General features: G+C 42.4%; 1 protein-coding gene across 33 annotated transcripts in view; it reads right to left on the bottom strand.

Annotated features, from left to right (window-relative positions):
• Positions 1 to 11,329: 11,329 nt before the first annotated feature.
• The window catches only part of RBFOX1 (RNA binding fox-1 homolog 1), a 1,334,594-nt gene continuing 1,329,534 nt past the window's right edge, over positions 11,330 to 16,389 (bottom strand). For all 33 annotated transcript variants that reach the window (XM_080382970.1, XM_080382948.1, XM_080382979.1 and 30 more), the window contains one exon: positions 11,330 to 16,389. This exon is cut by the window's right edge. The gene's annotated coding sequence lies outside the window, so the exon portion shown is untranslated.

Genomic DNA, 16,389 nt, shown 5'->3' with positions numbered 1-16,389 from the left:
GTACCCTTGCTGCCCTCTTAAAGAACACCAGTGCAGCAGGGGCTGCTTAACTGGCGCCTCCCAGCCAAAGCAGAAAAAGCCAATTAAAGGCTTGTGCTCCACTTTATGTGGGTCCTCGAGCCAAACTATCACTTTAAGTTTTTAATCAAGTGACATGGAAGCGATATACCTCCAGCTCACAATCAGAGAGTGTTTGTTGCTTATTTACTTCTGCTGAATGAGCCTGCATCACAAACGGACAGAGGATGAGTCATTGCTGCCACAGAACGGCCTGGGTATAGTGCCATCTCACTAACACCCACGCTGCAAGAGGCAGATACTAAGGGTGAAGTCAAATGCCGGATGCCTGCCTGGCATGGCAGTACCACCAGCCAGCCGCCTCTTTTTGAAGGCCTACAGGCATATTTATAACCTCATGTGTTTTTTTCCCAGGTATTCTTGGAATTTCCCATATAGCATCTGCATTAATCTTTTAATCTATATAAACCTTACATGCCATTAATGTTAATTAAGTTGCTTAAAAATGAACAACCCTTAATTATTACAACTTCCTTAGCCCAACACATCTTTTTCCTCTTGCCGCAGTTAACCTTCCTGAGCCCACAGCCTTCCTGTTCCCTGCCCCACAACCCTTTGCCCCATTTCTCCAGATGAACCTGTCATATGTCACACTGCGCACTCCTCTCAAGTGCTCCTGCACCACCACCATTGTGCCCTCGCAGTGGCAGGACAACCCTGGCTGCCCGCAGATGCCCACCCAGCTGCGCTCTCACTCCCTTCCTCAGCAGGACCGGGGGATGGAAATACAAAAAAAGCTCATGAGTTGAGATGGAGTGAGATCATTTTACCGACTAGCATCCCAGGCAAAGCAGGCTCGACTTCAGGTGGGGAACTGTTTTTATTGCCAGTTAAGACTGAGTGAAATACAAAGACAAAACCTAAAGTACCTTGCCCCTGATGCTCCCCTTCTTCCCAGGCTCAGCCTCACTCCTTCATGCCCCAAATCCTTCACTTCCTCCCTATTCAGGGCCAATGCTAAGACTCTTTTTTTTCTTTGGCCTCTACAAAAGTTGAAAAGTAGAAAAAATCAGGAGTTGCTTGCATTAAGTAACACTCATCCATGCCATTTTTTTTTCTTGAGGAGCAAATCTCTTCACAGACAAAAAAACTTTTCTGCCAATAAATGAAAAATGCATTCTGAGTCCCATGGTTTCCCAAAGCCTGAGAAATGACCTTACAGCCACCACACTACTCACAGGAGCAGAAAAGCCTCTTAATGCTGGTTCCTTGCGAGCAGCTTTGCCTCCTCAGGGGATCCACTCTGAAAAGACTGGGAGTTGAAAAGCAAGTGTATCTGCCTTCAGGTTTTTATCTTGCTACCTGGCCAATAGCAAAATGACCACTGCTAAGGGAGGAAAAAATATCAAAACAAACAACAGGAAAAAGATAAAATCCCAGACTCCTCGAAAAATGTGTATGTTTTAATTTTAAAGTAATTGAGGAGGGAAAAAAATGTTTGCACATACCATAAGCCTAATTCCAGTATGAGATGCTGTCCAGATGTTTCAATTAATATAATTACAAGTGTATCCATTGAGCCAAACTCCACAGGTGAAGGAATTGTCTGATTTACTGTCTCCATAAAATAAAATAAAATAAAATATAAAATAAAATAAAATATAAAATAAAATAAATGAAGGCAGCTCCTTCTGTCTGAGTAATAGTCTGTGGCTACAAACATTTTAGGTTATTGCATTTTACATTAATATGTGTCACTATTTTTATCACATAACTAAAGGTTGTGCCCAGAATATGAAATGCACTGTAACAAAACTTGTATATACAATGGCTCTTTGCGTACAGGGGACTTGGCTGAAAAACTTTTGAGTTTTAAGGAATATACTTTTCTATAAAGCAGCTGCAGAAAATCAGCTGGTGACCTGTTTCTGATACACAGTCCTCTGTATTCCCCAGCAGCATTTACAGCACCACGCAACTGAAACAGGAAAATGGGGGAACAGAATATATGATAATACCTAGCGCTAAGCCAGACAAACCACACAAGAATTGTATTTTTTTTTATTTTGTTAATGTTAAGCCCGTTTTAAAAAAAATAAAAAATATCTAAGTCTCGCAGCTCTCACGTTTGAGTATTTAGTTTAAAGCAGTGAAATGTTCTACTTCTGGGCTGCCTTTTCACTAGCAGTTACTGAACCAGAGGCTCTCTGGAGGAAAGGGCTTCTGCGCTGCACACAGCCTGGGGAACAGCATACAGGTGGTTCTTTTGCAAATGCTCGAGCCGCAAGTTCTGTTAGCAAAAGCCCTCGCTCTGTTTAGGAGGCTGGGCCATGATTTGTGCGTCTGCAGGATGAGAAAAAGACTGGTTTTAAAGTTTCTTCATTTCTAAATTTCATTTTAGGCCTTTCTACAAAAAAAAAAAAAAAGAAGACATTTTTACCTTTTATCTTGGCAGTAGGGAGAGGACAGCTTTGTTGACCTCTCTCACAAATTCTTCATTATAGTATAAGTGCTATAGCTACAGGGAGCACCTCCGGTTGTTTTTCTAGTTCTTGAAATATCCCTGGTGCAAATGGATTTCACAAAAGCTTGGAAAAGTGTAGTGACATTCAAGCAGGCAAATGCAAGTTTGGTTTCCCTGTGCCACAATAGCAAAACACTTTTTTCTGCAAGAGTTACCAGTGAATATTCTAATATTTTATATAGTGTATATGCCAACGAGGTAAGTCGGTATAGGAGGGGCACAGGTACCCCTGGAGCTATTGACTGTGCTGATGAGGTTATTGCAGGTCTAATCCTGCTGCTTTTCCATCAACAAAATAACCTTGCTTGCTAACATTGTGCAAGGCTGTCTCAGCCAACGAGAGAGGAGCTGCTCCACATCTTCCACAAGATGAAAGAAAGGTAAACCATAGCCTATCTATCTGACAGTATTTTTTTTAAAAAAAGTTATTGGTACTTTTGACTAAGGTTGTTTTACATGGCCTGTACCCAAGGGAGCCAGCAGTGTAGGTAATTACCCAAAACAGCTAAAGTGTGCTCATGGGAAAATACAAATTTCAGGTGTACTGAGCTGAACATGCTTCTTATCCGAAGTCAAGGGCTAAACAAACCCACATTTTTTTCAGGTGCAAGACCACCTGGAAATGCCAGGTCCTACAGGCAAAGAATCACAGCTGTGTGTCACAGGCAGAGCACAGAGTGGCTGTTGCTCTCTTTGCCCTTTACTGCCTAGACTCAGCCCCAGCTGGGGCAGGGAGAAGAGCCCAGCATCCACATTGGAGGGAAGTGAATGGAAAGTGATGCCTCTCTCATACCCAGGAGTTTTGTTACTTTTGAGCTGGGGTATTAAAAACAGGTTAGACCGGCCAAGAAGGATTATTTAATCTGAATTCTTACTAAATTCGGTGTTTAAGAAGTGCAGGGAAAGCAGCATGGCAGGAGACCCAGATTCAGTCTTGTGATTCCCCTATAGCCCCATTTTTTTATTTATTCATATTTAAAGTACTTAATTAATCTATACAGAGTTTTTAATACAATACAGTTGATTAACGCTAGTAATTTCAGTGCCTTTTTAATATAACAAATCTCTTCTGAGAAATATTCCCAGTTAATGATCTGTGTCATTTTTTAAAGTTTGCCTTCTGACTAATTTTAGTAGAAATATTAAATTCTTCATTATGCTTATTTATAGCAAGGATGGGATTGGATTTTAGGCGTTATGATTTTACCATAATAAAGACCTAAAGCTCACAAAACACACTATTCTGTCTGCTTTTGGAGCTCTAATATGAAGTTTTGGAACTAACAGTAGCTTAAAAAAAAGAAAAATAAGAAAAAAAAGAAAGATGAAGAGATTTCTGTGCCACTTTGAGGCCAGCTGACGGTCACAGGCAGATGCCTTGGGGTGGAGGTCCACACCTCTGCAAAACCTCCTGCCCCCCAACCCTCTCCCCATGGCTTATTTTGGTCCTTGCACTGCAGCATCCCTCTCTCCACAAACACCCGTACCAGCGCCTTGAGGCTGAGCTATAAACCTCTGGCAAAGGATGGAGACAAGAAAAACTCACCCTTTTTATGGCATAAGTGGCTGTGCTAGCGTTTCTCTGCTCTTTCCCCGTAGCCAAATTGCTAATGTCTCTTCGCTCCTTTTTTGGTCTGCATGTTTGCTGTGTCCTGCCTCATTACGTGGTGGAGAAGGGCCATTTCTCCGGTGTGCCTCCTCCAGCCCAGGCGTCTCGCTGTGCCTGTGCCAGCCAAGGGCTGAGCAGCACGGGACGCCCCGAAGTGTTTCACCTAGCGATTACAAACCAGACCCCGCTGACACCCCAGTCAGTGAGCACAGCAGAGACACAGTTCACAGGCCACGTGAAGACATTGCCCAGCCAGACCCTGCCTTGCTCTGGAGGCCTGAAATAACAGCTGGTTTGAGAGGAAAGCGGCAAGGTGGGACAGGCAATCATGTATTTCCAGTACACACCTTCATCAGCTGCCTACCCCTAAGCTGAGCGATTTTTATCTTTACAGCTGGTTAAGAAATAAGGCAAAAATAATCCTATTTCAACCATACATTTTTCTAATAACATTGTTTTATCCAGCTCTACTGTAAATACGATATAAACATTGGTCTCTGATTTTTGAACAGAAGTGCTGTGGTTTTTTATTTATTTTTGTATACAGAGTATTTTTTCTACTCCTGAGCAAAGCAAACCCTGGGACAAATGGGTGGTTGCGCCCCAGGGCCAAGGGTGCGTGCAGCACGGGCAGCAGCAGGTGGTAGCGCCAGGGGCACCGTCACAGCACCCCCCTTCCACTGGTGAGCTCGACCAGAATGAACAGAGATCATGACATCTACCTGTTGATAATGCTGTTAATGGGAACAGCAATGCCTTTCACCCCACCTTTGGTCAGGCAGGCTCACCCAGCTCTGGACTGCTGCCATGTGGGATGCGGCTTGGCTCCCCCGCTCCCCCTCCCTACCCCAGGGAAGACATCCATGTCCCCAAGCATCTCCTGCTCAGTCACCTTGACTTGCTCTGCATTTCATTCAAGGGCTCTCCTCCTCTCCGTGTCTACTCCTGCTTCTCCTACGTTTCTGGCCCCTTTTCCAAGGCTCAGCGAACTCCTGCGGAGGGGAAGCCGGGCTCAGAGGGGAGGGCAGGTTGCTCAGGATCTGCTTCAGACCACTGTGGAGAAGTTGAACGTGCCCGTTTGGCATCCCTCGCCTGCACAGGCCAAACACAAGAGGTCTTGCACCCTATATTAAGCCAACCACGCTGGAAAAAGGGAGTAACCTGGGCCAGTGTTCAAAAGACATCAGGAATTTGTGACAAAGTGACAGTGCACTGTGCTTATGCAGAGGCACGCACAGGCACAGCTGTGTGGCAAATGTAGCTGTGGCGGCTGGTGCGAATGTATACCATCATCACATGAATTATGCATTTCTTCGCCTGTAAAATACTAAGCACATTTATGCATCTTTCTTTATTTCTTCTCACTTTACTGGACATAGCATGATGTTTCCCCATCATTATATTAGACCTTGAATTAAGGCAAGCTCCTTGTTAGGGGGTGAAGGTTTGGTTGGTTGGGTTTTTTTAATTGCTACTTTTAAATTCTAGTGAAACAACAAGTAAACAAATAAAAAATTCATTAGAGAGAGGCAGCTCAACTTAGATGAAAGTTTTACAGCATATAGCTCTGCTTTCAAAAGCAGAAAATCTAGTCACCGGGTCATTAGCACAGCATGCAGCACCACAGAAATGAGGAACATTAGAACTTGTGTCGTTTGCAAGATTTACTAATATTTCAGTGTCTTAACGGTAACGTTTCAGCCTAAAAGCTTCCCAAAAGGCACTTAAACATTTAAAATACCAGATCCAAATGGCTATGGATGCATTTACTCATTACAGGCATATTTAAAACAATGCATTTGGGCTGGCTTGTGACAACTTTGGGGCTACTGTGGGAAGGCAGGGGGAGGGCATGAGGATTATTTGTCCCTTATTTCGCCCCTTTGCAAGGGCAGCCAGAGCATGTCTGCTCTGGAGCATGTGTGGAACGACTGCTGCAGGGCCAGAGGAGCTCGTGGGAGTCGTTGCGTGTACAGATTACATTTTATTGTTTGACTGTGAAGATTCCCCTGAAGAAGCTAACGCTGATTATGATCCTAGCTTGATAGCTTTGCTTCTTTGAACACGTCAAGTTAATTTCATGCTGAATAAGGAGAAAACTTATGCCTGTCACAGTGCTATATATCAGTCAGGGGCTAAGAACAAAGGCTTTAAAACCTGACTGAGTAGGTTTGCCACATGGCTTGGCTACAAAACATGAAATGCAAGTGCCTTTGTGCTTTTCACAACACAGATGAACTTTTTTTTGGAAGAGAAGGGGGCTCCAGAGTGGTCCCCGTTACCACGTAACATGGCTTTGCATTACACTCTTGAGCACTGGTGGAGGCGCTCTCTGGGAAGGGAAGAATGGCTCTGCAAGGCTGTTGGGGGCTGCCCCTCTGCATGGCCATCCTCTTTTCCCAGGTGTCTGTTGCAAGCGAGCTATTACAGTTAGGTAAAAACAAGCCCAAAGGGACAGTTCCCTTTTAGAGTCAGGTTAATACACTGAGAGATCACGAATCTTTTGAGGTTTTCTTTGGTCTTTTATTTGTTTGGTTGGATTTTTTTCCTTAGCTCCAGACTCTGTTAGTTTTTTTAAATCTTTACTTGCTGTTTGATCTTCTCAGTCTCCTCCAGCTTAATATTAGGAATTGTAAAAAGAGTCTTTAAAAGGCAAAACAACAAAAAGCCGACTGAGTTGAGTTATTTAAGCAAACTACTTCTTCTGGATCAAATATAAAAATAAGGTCTCAGAAGACCTTCATAAGCTGCACCGTAGGAATGCAATTACAACTGAAAACTGTGCAATCACAACTGCTATCTTTTAGAAGTAATCTTTAAAAACTTTAGCAATACTTCCAGTAAAGCCATCTTAATCACAAGCAATGCCATACATAAGGGGAAGTCCCAGAGGCTTTGCAGAGGCCCATCATAAGGAAATGTCCCAAACCTCTGCGTGGCCCATCTTGAAGCTTTTCCAGTCTTAAGTTAAACTTTCTGAAAGATGGATGGCCAGTTGTAAATGATGGCATGGCACCCAGCACTTCATTAGTAGTAAAAAGTCTTCTGCGCTGTTTTCTCTTTTTAGCACATGCTTCTTTTATTGTTATGAGAGAAAGGAGTGTCCTATGAGTGTGTTACAAGCTACTGGCGAGTTTCCATTTAAGGGAAGATAATTAAAAGTGGCTTGGAGAGCTAAGCCTCAAAACTTCCTGACAAGACTGTCTGTTTCCTTCTGCTGCATAAGTCTTTGTCCTTTTCCTCCACATTATCAACATATTCACAGAAAAGTTGCTTTGCTTTTTCAGTTGAGATTCTAGGAAAATTCAGCTTTCAATTACCCTTAAATAACTGAAATTGGGTTATTATACAAAATGCTCAGGAAAGCATAAGGAAAAAAAAATAAAATCATTAATTTCTCCTGTGTATGTGCAGGAATAAAACTTGGATGGGGAAAAGCCTCAATTTTGTGTTTTCTTCAAGGTCAGATTTATCTCTGAGGGCTGAAAGAGAATTCCTGTATGCAGAAATACGGGAGAAGAGATCTAGCCACCCTCTGTTCCCCCTTGCACAGGTGGCTTAATGAAAGACTGGCACCAGTGATAGCAGAGGAATAGCTATAATCCCATCGGGCCTGCCTGTGCAGCATTAATTTACCAGGACAGCCGGTAAGGAATGGCCACGGGTCTCTTCCCTGACTCAGCACTTGGGATGGCGGCCTTACCTCCAGCCCACATGCAGGCATCAGGCCATGCCACAGCCCCAGCAGGTAACGCACCCTGCGCCTGCCACACCGCATCGCTGTGCAAGCGGCTGTCGCCCGTCGGTGCTGCACGGCACTGCTGGAGGCTTGGGCTGCCTTTCTCAGGCAACACATGGTGATGTCTTAATAACCCTGAGATGGCGGCATTTGTGTATTTTACGTTGTGTGCTTATTTGATTTTTGTTAGCGAGGTAACACATTACTGTTCTTAAATAGTGATCCACCATCCAGAGCTCCATCTCAGCTCTGTTCCACTCCAAGTCCCCAGTTTAACCCAGGGGAAGGCTGAAGCAGTTCTGGGGTGGGTTTAATTGGAACTAATCTGTGGCTTCCCAAAGCCCGTTTGCTGCAAGAGCTCAGAATTCCCTCCTGCCACGTGCGCAGGAGGGGGAGGAGGACAGGATTCTCCTGCATTGGTAGCATTTTCAAGCAAAAAGTAAATACCTTGAGTGACTTCCAAACTCTTCTTTCTAACAATGAAATTACACGTTAGTTCTATGGCTCCTTAGGTCAATGAGATAAGATGGGCAAGGCAAGCTAAAGCTAATCTGTGACACATAAAAAATATACATAACTTTCCCAAACCAGTGTTTTACTTGGCTCACTCTAAAATCCTAAAATTCTATCTCCCTAATTTAAAAAGAAAAAAAAAACAAACCACAACAAAAAACTCTTATTTAAAAAAAATGTATCAATTTGCTTTTAGACATCCATTTTTGAATTTACAGAAAACAGGTCACCTAAGATGCTTACAGGCTCTGGGCTGAGCCCTGCAAAAAAAGCACAAAAAAATTTAAACTTTAAGCCATTGTCCCTTCTGTGCTTAAAGTACACTATTGATACCCTTGTGTGCTTGTGCCTACACAAAAGATAATTGAAAAGTTTCTCTTTTAATGTTGTCTGGTTTTCTGCAGAATGATCATAAATACCAGAGACCATATGACCTTTGCTTTTAGCAGTCTTAAATTTATTTACAATTCCTAGGACCTTCTCACTCAGCAACCTGCCTTCTTTTCCCTCGTTAAGTTCCCTCCTCACACCTGCATAACTACCAAAAAATTTTATCTTTTCCCTTTTTTTTCTCTCACTCCTTTTTTTTTTGTGTTTTTTTGTTGTTGTTGTTTTTGGGGTTTTTTTTTTTTTGTTGTTGTTTTTAAAATCTCTCAATGTAATTCTTGCAATGAGTAGGAAGAAAGCAATCCAGATTCCTTGGCTAACAGCACAGTTAACAGATTACTTGGCTAATAACACACTGAAAAGGAAGAGCAAAGCAAAGTTAATTTTGGAGCAAAATCAGCAAAGTCAGTGTGTGAGCATTCTTTTACAACATGGATATGCAGGCAGGAGATATTAATGGAAAACGCTACGGTAAGGCTTAGCATCAGAGTTTTATTCGTGTGTGAGGAAGAAAATGAATGGTAACCTGCTAAAGCCAGTTGACAAAATAAGCACTTGTGTCCTTTCTGATTCTAAGAAGGGTAAGAAACCACACAGTCTAAAAATAACTGGCAATTCTTGCATGATGTAAAATACAACCACTATTATATGCAATGCAATGGTTGCTTTTCACAAGACAACAAAAAGATGCAACATGTAAGGTCTAGAAACTTCCAGGCAAAATGTATTTATTGACAGCTGTTTCCACTAACTCAGACAGTGGCTGTTGCATTAGAAGATATTGTACAGATTTTTGAATCATCCCAGAGAAGTGAATATAATACATTTATGTATAAATATTCTAGCACTCTACCAAATCCTCATAAAATACAATTCCTAGGAAATGATCTGATAATTAGCAAGTTCAAGTCTTAATTTCTCTCTCACCTAAATTGAAATAGATTTACCTGTTCCACTTTGTCTCTTTTAATCATGAACAAAATGAAGTTTAAGTTTAAGAATGAAATTAGAAGGGAGAAGAACTTACAAATTTGTGTCAAGAGTGCAGATGTCTCATGGTAAAAAAAAGACCTTAGAACTATCCTTTGTCAAAGATGTAGGTGAATGTGTCTGCCAAAGTTGGACCATACCTCTTTAGGTGGCTTTTAAAACACTAAGCATGCTTTGTATGAAACAACTTGAAAACACCAGAAAATTCACACTAAAATAAGGCAATCAGCATTTGGGGAGTTTTAAATAATCCTGTCTTCAGCTTGCTATGCGATGAAAATGTTCTTAAGATCTCCCACTAGACTTGGGCAGAGCAGGGCTAGCCACGGTATCTGATGGTACCTAATTCCTTCTGGTCTTCAGTAAGAGTACGACACCCAATTTTCACTTTCACAAATCTCCAATTGTCTTGCAGTAATTCATTTTACTGGGGATTTGCTTCTTTGGGTGTTCCAGTACCGACATTCTATTTTTCTGTCCCCAATCCACACAGGTGTAATATTCTACATAGAGGTGCCAGGATCAGGCTGACCAAATGAGAAAGAGATGGGCAACTGAATGAGGGCACAAATTTGTATGTATTTCCATTATTTTGGCACTGGGCAAAAAGATTTCTCTATTGACTTCCCCTCAAAGCCACCGAGAATAAAGCTATAAAAGAAGATTATAAAAAAGTAGGCCATGTTGCTCTGCTTATCATATTCATGTTGCCACTTCTCATTTTCCAGAAGTAAGAGATTTCAGAGTGGAATCAGAGTGGATGCCTGGTACAGCACGCTGTGGTGATGTGTGCCTTCCTCTTCATCTCAGTGCACAAACTGCGTCCTCGCACACCTAGGGATATGGATATCTTATCATAGGAAACAGATATTTAGGGACAAAGTTGGCTGAAGACAGGGCAAAGTTCAATTTTCATAGCATGGCCTAACAGCAGGTCATGTTTAAAAATTAAAAAATAATAAAAAAAAAAACATGTATCAGAACTTAAAGATATCCCACAGGAACTTCTCGCAGCAGAATTTACCAGCTTTAGCAGCATGCATATTTCCCTCACTATTCTCAGTAAATAAAAACTGCCAATGAAGCTGCTTTTCAGCCTCCCAGATAAAACTATTTTTTCCCCTCTCGCTTGCCATTTTTCCCAAAAAAAACTTTGTTTGCCTTTTAACTGTGGAGCAACAGGGCTCCAGATCTTTCAAGTCTGTGATGAAACCTCAGTTACACAGTTCACCAGCTGAATCTATAAATTAACGTCTGTATCCCTAGGCCATCACTCTTCTCAAATAATAGGAAGCTGGATCATTATCATTCCAGGTCAACATCAAAAGTCGTGTCCAAGAAGATGTGAAATGGAGCTTCTAGAAGAATAAAGGTAAGGACAGCAGAGGCACTCAGACTTGCAAGTGCAACTGCTCACTTCACAAAAAAGGTGGCAATTCTGTGGGAGGCAAAATCAAAGAGAGGTGGGAGTGTTACAGCCATGATCTTCCATGCTTTCTCAAGCATTGCAGAGCTGAGATTCTCACCTCTCATTTCACCATTTAACAGATTATTTTTTTTTTTTTATAAATCAAGCACTTCACAAACTTGAATCCCATTTTAATACCCCTTGTAAAGCTTCTAAAGCCTCCCTCCTAGGAATAATGTTCTGCTTTCTGCTCTATAAACCACCAGAAAATCTGTATGTTTCATCTTAATTCTATGGCAAATACCTTGAACTGAACATCCTTTGAGAAAATTTGTGTGTCGTTGTAAGCTTCCAGTCTGAGAAACTCTTGTTTTGGGGGCCTACACCAATGGGCAGGTATAAATCCTGGCTTAAAACAAAGATACACTCTGCTGACAATCATCATGGAGGTCCAGATGGTGGACTCTTCTTCCCTACAGTGAAAGTGCAACCCAGTTTCTGGTTTGTTATTGTGATCCCTTCCCACCACTCACTTTCCATTGTTATGCAATAACCTCCTTCTGTTGGGAAGCAAGGACAAAAAAAAGAGGTTAAACTATGTCCCCCACCATGGTCTCGAAACTGTGTGGCCTCTCCCATGACATCCACGCACACTGCAGTGCTCAAAAACATCCTTAATTTTTCTTAGGACAGGAATCAAACTCCTGAATAAATCAGGAATTACTTTCAGTGGAAGACCTATCTCTAAATTACATTTATGCAACTTGTTATTACATTTCACATGAAGTATCAGAGGGGATTATGGGAAGTAGGATAGCATCTACCGTAGGTATCTATTTCCCATAGAAGCCATTAGGACAAGTTTATTAGCCCATTGTGGTTGTAAATAATGAATTCAATTCAATATTTGGGGTTACCTGGGGTTTAAATTGGTACTGATCTTAGTCTAATGTTTCCAATTTCAGGAACTGAAACACATTACTATATGCCTTTGCCAGCATGCAAAATGTTAATCTTGATAGATTACATTAATCTTTACAGAGAGCACTTTTTGCTCCACTTATATTTCAGGATCTTAACTCCTCAGCGTAAGGATGCTTTAGCTCTTTATATTGAGAACACTGCACATTTATTTTAATTGGATAACTGAGCTTTTCTGCTTACTGAGCTGTCTGTCTGACATTTGCGAAATGCAGCTTTTTTTTTCCCCCCAACATAACCTAACTGTTCATTTTTAGAAGGCCTGTCATCCAAAATGCAGAACCTAATCCTTAATTAGTTGTCATATTTGTTTAGATGTTATACATCATCCATTGGACTGAACTGTTTGGTTTACTGTCCTTTCATAATGCCTATTAAATGATTATTTTTGCATTCACTTATGTTTTATTTAACAGGTTTCCTATGTCCTGAACTCCTGACTTACAGGCCTTTTGCTAAGGAATGGAATCATTACCTTGGCCGGGCATGCATGCTGCCCAGGCGACGCAGGGGTAAATCAAAGCCAACAGAACGCCAATGAAACCCAGCCATAAGCAGCGTGGAGGAGCAGGCTGGAGTGCTGTGAAGTACCTCAAACACAACAAGCTCTTCTCCTGTTTGGATTTTCAGCTCTAAATCTATTTTTGAATCAGGAACCTACAACAAGGTGACCTGTCTCACGGGAAAGAGGACACTTCAGTGCCATTCCACCCCGGTAAGCAAGAGGTGGGGTCACGGAGGCATGGCTTTTTCACTCTGACTGATGCAGAACACAGACGGGAATCCAGGCCACAGTCCCAGCCAACTGAATATTGAAGAAGTGTTTCTCAATGACTAATTATTTATGTACATTGGTAGGTTTTTACAAAAGGACTGAGAATGACTTGACCCAATATACATGTGGCGGCTACATACTGAGAAAAAACATTCCTGTATTAAGTTGAGCCAAAAGAAGATTTTTAAAGCCATCTCCCTCATACATTTGTAAGTGCTTTTTGAACATGGTTTCAGTGGGCAATCACGTCCACCTCCCCTCTCACCCAAAACTGTTATTCTTAGTACCCCTGCCTACCTGAGAACTGCAAACCACATAACCCCCACGCTCACCTACCTTGGGCACCCTGGTAGGACACAAGATAGGAATCTGAAAAGTTTGACATCTACTATAAAGAGCTAAACAACAGCTGAACAGGAGCTCCTGGCCCTGAACGCTGCCTAACTGGACACCTAAAATTACATTGATGTTTCTAGGACCCTTCATGGATAGAATTCAAAGTATCTGCTCTTCATGAATTGGATAATCTGCTTGTTTCATTGCTTTGCTGCGTGGCAGGAGTTGCATCCCAGCCCGCTAAGGCAGGCGGTGAGACGCTCAGGCAGTCACATCACTGCCTCAGCTACCCTGCCACTGCGTTACACTCATCCTTTTTTGTGCAGACACAGGAAAGGTACCCACATACTTAAATACAACCCAGCATGAAACAAAAACCTTTCTTTTCCAAGTAAGAAAGTAAGGATCAGCTCTTGGATCTAGAAGTACTTCTGATCTTTTTCCTGCCTGTGTTAATCTCAGCTTTACCTCATTAAGAGAAAAGATTCAAGTTGATGATACACTGACATATACTGCCCAGATCTTTTTGATCCCAGCCTGTGTCCACTGTGCTTTTTACGAAGCGCTGCAAGGCAACTATTGGTATGCAGAGCACTAGGGAAGTGCTGAAGAGGCATGAAAGCGGCCAGGGAACAATTTCCCTTTCAGACAGAAAGCAAACATCTCCATTGCTGTGTGAATCAAGTTACATGTTGCAAGGACTCAAGTTCCAGCCTGGAAAGACTTGGCATAAAGCTTGTGTTATACTGAGAGATGAAGCGTATGCCCTTTAGGAATAAATGAAGGATTATGTTAAACTTTTATAATACTGGAAAGCTGACCATTTTTGATGATGCTTTCATACAGTCTTCGAAGACCTCCCCAAATCATTGTTTCCCTTCTGATCTCACCTCCCACTCAAATCTTCTCTTCCTACTGAAACAATGTGGCTTTTCATATTTTTTTTTTTTTTTCTTCTTCTCTCCCCTCCACCTACCAAAATGATGATATTTCAGATCTCCTTTAGGGAGGAAATCATTTGCACAGCCTTTTTTCCTCACACATCCATACTGTAAAACTAAAAAAAAATAATGTGGCAATAGGAACATGTCAACCTTGCAAAACAGCACTTGAGGTAAGAAACAGCAATGTGGCGCAACAGCGGTTCAAACAAAGACAAAGTTCCCAGAAAGGTAAAGGATATTAAATTCTAGTTTAAAAACTTAACATTTTACCCAAATAGGAAGCTGATAAACAGCCTGAGTGCTCTTCGAGATGATCAAGGAAAGAATAATACAGGACATGGTATACATGGATAGTTCTAAGATTTCCTAAAACGATGCAATCTAATCTCTTCTAGACAATTAAAGCTGTATTAGAACTTTAAATAATTGGAAAAAATACCCTGAACAGCTTACTGCATTTTCCTTTCCTTTCCTTTCCTTTTCCCCCATGATGCTGTGCTTATTCTCTGGCCTATTGTTCAATAGAGACAAAGTTTTTATTAATTCAGCACACGTTGGCTACCTGGCCAAGAAAGGAAGCACTACTGCATTAAATCATAAATAATGATGCCAGACAACAGGCAGATGAATCCACCCATGTGAAAATTATGTGGTGTTTCAGGTTCCCTGCGCACATGTGTGTATGTGTCCCACTCACAGTTATCCGTTCATATGCTTCTCACCTTCCCTCCGTCCACATCTTACTCATCCAGCCACCAACGGCAAGACTGTCAATACCCCTCACGCATGGCACGGAGGGGAATGCACCTGAACATTCAGTGCTCATATAAAGATGGAAATTAAGCATAACATAACAACTCCCCACCATTCCTGGCAAACATCAGGATTTCTTCTCTTTACCTTCCCAGAAGGTAAAGATCCGAGCACTTTTTAGAGTAAACCTTGCTGCTAAACTGCAAAAAATGCTTTACTCAATCCCTTATCTTCATGTCTTGCCTTTGTCTGGTAAATGACAATACAACAAAGACCCATGTAGAAGAGTGCCATAATTCTATCGGCATGCACGTGACGCGATGAACAGCACATTAAACTCCTCAGCCTCATCATGGCCTGCTGGACTGATGGGTAAGGCTAGACCTACAAGTACATCATCATCTCTCCTGGGGCTTGGATGGCAAACTGGGCAGGGAGTCTTCTGCAATGGTCATCTTTCCTTCCTCCCCTGTACGTGAAGGTGCACAGGCAGAAGCTGTCCGTGCAGACAGCTCACCGGTGGGTCAGCTCCCACCCACTGCGGTGGTGGTGCGGGGCCGGCCCGGAGCAGCAGGCACGGAATCACTGGTAAGGGCTCCCCCAGCACGGGCGCCCCTGGGCAGCCCTTGGCTGAGCTGCTACAGGTTCCTTTCTCCTCCATACTCCTGCGATCCTCCTAGACAAAATGTCCTATTAAAGCGTGGTCAGTGTGGAAGATGCCCTTTTCTCTTCCTACAAGCAAAAGCAATTCTTCCTCATGCGTCATGCAGTGTTGCCTGAAAAGCACACCTGACCCTGGATAAGCCTTGCCTTCGCGGAGAGCACACCGTCACCCCAGCCCCGCACTGAGCCTCGCCCTGGCTGGAGCGCAGCGGCTGCCAAGGCTGGCCCCACTGCCAGTGTCGCCCCCTGCACACATGGACACAGACACGCAGAGCGGCCCCTCTCGCTGCCCCCACCTGCGCTCCCTGGGTGGGCACTGACCCCGCCAGGCTCCCAGCACCCGTGTCCAGGCAGCCAGGGAGCTGCGGTCCTGGCCAACGGGACACCTCCGGTACGCGCGCCGCGTCCGGTACAGGTGCTGCAGCTGCCGACAGCCCTTCGACCAACATTGTGAAAAAGAAAAGCAAAATGACTTTGAACACCAACGTATTTTTACCTTTTCAGACTAAGCTTTTATTTTGATATTACAAACCATTTTTCTTTATTCACAAATCACGGTTGTGATATAAACACTAATTTCTAAAGACAGATATACACATTTTTTGGGTTTGTAAGGGTGTTTTTTTTAAATCTGTTTAGAAGTCACTATATTCCACATATGGTAGTAATAATTTTTTTCATAATTCATATTATCAGTAGTTATTTATATAAGTGAAAACATTCCCAATATATATTGTAAAAAAATTTCA

Source organism: Falco punctatus (genome assembly GCF_963210335.1).
Source record: "Falco punctatus genome assembly, chromosome: 4".
Lineage (NCBI taxonomy): Eukaryota > Metazoa > Chordata > Aves > Falconiformes > Falconidae > Falco > Falco punctatus.
The sequence above is the reverse complement of the archived record's forward strand: the minus strand, read 5'-3'. Positions and strand labels throughout refer to the sequence as shown.